The 4,846-nt window shown below is 37.0% G+C and overlaps 1 pseudogene; it reads right to left on the bottom strand.

The window, feature by feature from the left end:
* Nucleotides 1-3,759: 3,759 nt before the first annotated feature.
* Nucleotides 3,760-4,504, bottom strand: LOC123801087 (small ribosomal subunit protein eS6 pseudogene; annotated as a pseudogene).
* Between the last annotated feature and the right edge of the window lie 342 nt (nt 4,505-4,846).

Genomic DNA, 4,846 nt, shown 5'->3' with positions numbered 1-4,846 from the left:
AATCCCCCACCCCCCTCCCCTCTGAAGCACTCAGTTTGTTTCCCAGAGTCCATAGTCTCTCATGGTTCATTCCCCCTTCTGTTTACCCCCCCTTCTTCCCTTTCTTCTCCTACCGATCTTCCTACTTCTTATGTTCCATAAATGAGTGAAACCATATGATAATTGTCTTTCTCTGCTTGACTTATTTCACTTAGCATTATTTCTTCCAGTCCCATCCATGTTGCAGCAAATGTTGAGAAATCGTTCTTTTTGATGGCTGAGTAATATTCCATTGTATATATGGACCACATCTTCTTAATCCAGTCATCTGTTGAAGGGCATCTCAGTTCCTTCCACGATTTAGCTATTGTGGACAATGCTGCTATGAACATTGGGGTGCATTTCACCCTTCTCTTCACTATGACTGTATCTTTGGGGTAAATACCCAGTAGTGCAATTGCTGGATCATAGGGTAGCTCAATTTTTAACTTTTTAAGGGAGCTCCACACTGTTTTCCAAAGTGGCTGTACCAACTTGCATTCCCACCAACTATGTAATAGGGATCCCCTTTCTCCACATCCTCTTCAACATTTGTTGTTTCCTGCCTTGTCAATTTTTGCCATTCTAACTGACATAAGGTGGTATCTCAAAGTGGTTTTGATTTGAATTTCCCTGATGGCTAATGATTTTGAACATTTTTTCATGTGTCTGTTATCCATTTGTATGTCTTCATTGGAAAAGTGTCTGTTCATATCTTATGCCCCTTTTTTGATTTGTTTATTTGTTTCTTGTGTATTGAGTTTGAGAAGTTCTTTGTAGATCTTGGATACCAGTCTTTTATCTATAGTGTCATTTGCAAATATATTCTCCCACTCCGTGGGCTGCCTCTTAGTTTTTCTGTTTCCTTGGCTGTGCAGAAGTTTTTATCTTGATGAAGTCTCACAAGTTCATTTTTTCTTTTGCTTCTCTTGCCTTTAGAGATGTGTCATGAAAAAAAGTTGCTGTGGCCGATGTCAAAGAGGTTGCTGCCTATGTTCTCCTCTAGGATTCTGATGGATTCCTGTCTCACATCGAGGTCTTTCATCCATTTGGAGTTTATCTTTGTGTATGGTGTGAGCCAGTGGTCAAGTTTCATTCTTTTGCATATAGCTGTCCAATTTTCCCAGCACCATTTATTGAAGAGACTGTCTTTTTTCCACTGGATGTTTTTTCCTGCTTTATCAAAGATTAGTTGCCCAAAGAGCCGACGGTCCATTTCTGGGTTCTCTATTGTGTTCAATTGGTCTATGTGTCTGTTTTTTTGCCAGTACCATGCTGTCTTTGTGATCACAGCTTTGTTGTATAGCTTGAAATCCAGCAATGTGATGCCCCCAGCTTTGTTTTTCCTTTTCAACAATTCCTTGGCGAGTCGGGGCCTTTTCTGGTTCCACACAAATTTAAGGGCTGTTTGTCCCAGTTCTTTGAAAAATGTCATTGATATTTTGATCAGGATGGCATTGAAAGTGCAGATTGCCCTGGGTAGCATAGACATTTTAACTATGTTAATTCTTCCAATCCATGAGCATGGGATATTTTTCCATCTTTTTGTGTCTTCTTCAATGTCTTTCAAGAGTGATTTGTAGTTTCTAGAATATAGATCCTTTACATCTCTGGTTAAGTTAATTCCAAGATAACGTATGATTTTTGGTGCTATTGTAAATGGAATGGATTCCCTAATTTCTCTTTCTTCAGTCTCATTATTCATGTATAGAAATGCAACTGATTTCTGAGCATTGATTTTGTATCCCGCCACATTACCGAATTGCTCTATAACTTCTAGTAGTTTGGGAGTGGATTCTTTTGGGTTTTCCATATAGAATATCATGTCATCTGCAAAGAGAGACAGTTTGACTTCTTCTTTGCCGATTTGGATACCTTTTATCCATCCCTTTTTGTTGTCTGATTGCTGTTGCAAGGACTTCCAGTACTATGTTGAATAATAATGGCAAGAGTGGGCATCCTTGTCGTGTTCCTGATCTTAAGGAAAAGGCTTTCAGCTTTTCCCCATTGAGAATGATATTCGCTGTAGGCTTTTCATAGATGGTTTTTATGAAATTGAGTAATGTACCCTCTATCCCTACACTCTGAAGGGTTTTAATCAGGAAAGGATGCTGTATTTTGTCAAATGCTTTTTCTGCATCAATTGAAAGGATCATATGGTTCTTGACTCTGTATTTGTGATAAAATTAAGTGTGCCATTCTGCAGGACATGGAAGTCTTTTGCTCTGTTGTTATTATACTTTGTGGCAAACAATCCAGATTCTGACAAAAGATTCAGATAATAATCTTTTAATTTATTATTATAAATATTGTAGAGGACACGCATGATAGGATGAAATAAGTACAAGCCACATGCTATTTTAAATACATCCACTTTTTTTTTCTTCTGTATCATTTTCTCCATTACTGAAGTTAATCGCATGCTCATTTTTATTTCCATGTAGGTTTAATGAAACTACATGAACACAGTTTTAAACATGTACCTGTTCATTGTTTTGAGAAATGCCATGTTTAACATTGGCTATGCTGGGGAAAAGCAATCCTGAAAATCACAGCACTCTTATGAACTAGGGTGGAATGTAATAGAAGGCTAAATCTATCTTCCTACTAAGTTATATTTTAAATCTTTTTTGTTCATGGCCCTGAAGACAGTAATGTAATTAGTGTCAAAATTTTCAAGCAAGGTTACTTGCTATTAACTAGCCAAGGAGCAATAATTCCTATCAGTCAATAGTTAAAAATACACAGAAATAATTTTTGCTTATTCCATATTTACTTACATATCTTAGTTGATACACATGCTTTAGGGATTATATTTTTTAGATGTCTTTAAAAAAATCAATTTTTTTGATTTTTTTGGATCAATTTTGGCCAAATTTTTATTTTGACATAGTTCTTTAAAAATTAATTTACTCTTTTGTTATTTATTAGTTATGATATTATTTTGACTTGATTTTATTTTTACGTGTCTTAGAAAACAATCCCTTGATTTGAGACAAATATATTGATCTAGAATATACATTTACTAAAATATCATAAGTTCTATTTCCCATATATAAATACATATATAGCTTTTTTGTTGCAACTTTCATCAAATATTGTTTTGTTCTTCCTTAATCATTTGAAAGAGACCTACCCAGTTTTAAATTCCACTTCTGTCTACTTAAAAGTTGACTCTTTGATGTTCATTTATTGAATTTTCAGAGTTAAAGTTGAAAACTTGTTTTATTTTATCCTTTACACAACAAGTTTATTATATTTTATTTTCCATCTGTCCTGAAATTTTTAGAGCCAAATTTTTATAGTCTCTATGGATTTATTCTTGTTATACTGTCTCTGTCAAGAATATTTATTCATGTATATATTTATTAAATAAGATTTACATAAAATATTCAACCATTTGTTTTAGAATTAATTCAGTGCTCTTTGCATGTCACTTTATTCTAAGACTTTGATATTCTTAAGTTCTTTTTTTTTTATGTCTGATCTATTTGCTACTCTTAGACAATCTCATTTTTGGGGCCCCTGGGTGGCTCATTTGGTTAAGCATCTGCCTTCAGCTCAGGTCATAATCCCAGGGTCCTAGGATCCAGCCCTGCTTCAGGCTCCCTGCTCAGCAGGGAGTCTGCTTCTCCCTCTCCCTGCCATTCCCCTTGCTTGTGCTTGTGTGCATGCTCTCTCTCTCACACTCTCTCTCTCTGTCAAATAAATAAATAAAATCTTAAAAAAAAAAAAAGAATCTCATTTTTGACAGGACTCAGAGGTAGAAACTGTCAGACAGGACAGTCTCTGTCTCTTGGTGAACTGTTCCTGTCATTTTTCTTTGGCTTCCATCATTTTCTTGGCCAAAAGTTTAGCATATTCTGCAGCCTCTTCTTTATTTTTCTTAATATGCTGTTTCTTCAGAACAATATGCTGACATTTGTGTTGGAGGACAGGTGGAATAACAAGATGCTGAATCTTGGGCATTTTGGTTCTAGCTTACTTACCTTCTTTGTTTAGGGGTTTTCTCACAACATACGGGCAGACATCATCTTCTTTAGAGAGATTGAAAAGTTTGTGAATTCTGCTAGCTCTTTTGGGTCCCAGGCAATGAGGCACAGTAGTATCAGTGAGTCCAGGTATATCCTCCTCCCGTCTTTTTAAACAATGACCAAGTTGAGAACACTGAGATTGGCATCCACTATGCAATCTCGTATAGATTTGTGCTTTTTTTCTCCAGTCCTCCTGGTCTGTAACAGGGATGCTCCTTACTCAGCAACATGTGGGCATGGTCGTGGCTTAAAGCACCTTGCTTCAGGGGGAAGCCTTGTTTGTTATTGCCACCACTGATTCGGACCACATAACCCTTACATTCTTCACCCACAGCATCAGCAACAAGTTCTGTGGCCATACGCTTCTCATAAAATGTGCGAAGTTTGCATTTGTCACCCATTTCATTGCATTTCTGGCAGCCAGGAGCTGAGAAAGAGATGTTCAGCTTCATCCTAAAGCAGCCTACCACCACAGCCTACCACCACAGAGGCACTACAAGAAAGAGCTTAAGTTCTTAATTTTACTTCATCACAGTGTTGTATGGAAAAAAAAATTACTTCAAGAATTCAAGGGATAAAGAAGGGGGGATGATCAGAAGGGGGAATGAAGCATGAGAGACTATGGACTATGAGAAACAAACTGAGGGCTTCAGAGGGGAGAGGGGTGGAGGAATAGGATAGACTGATGATGGGTAGTAAGGAGGGCACGTATTGCATGGTGCACTGGGTATTATACGCAACTAATGAATCATCAAACTTTACATCAGAAACCAGGGATGTACTGTATAGTGACT

This window comes from Ursus americanus, chromosome 10 (assembly GCF_024610735.1).
Source record: "Ursus americanus isolate L20-20 chromosome 10, mUrsAme1.1.p, whole genome shotgun sequence".
Taxonomy (NCBI): Eukaryota; Metazoa; Chordata; class Mammalia; order Carnivora; family Ursidae; genus Ursus; species Ursus americanus.
Note: the sequence above shows the minus strand (reverse complement) of the source record. Positions and strands in the feature narration are given on the sequence as shown.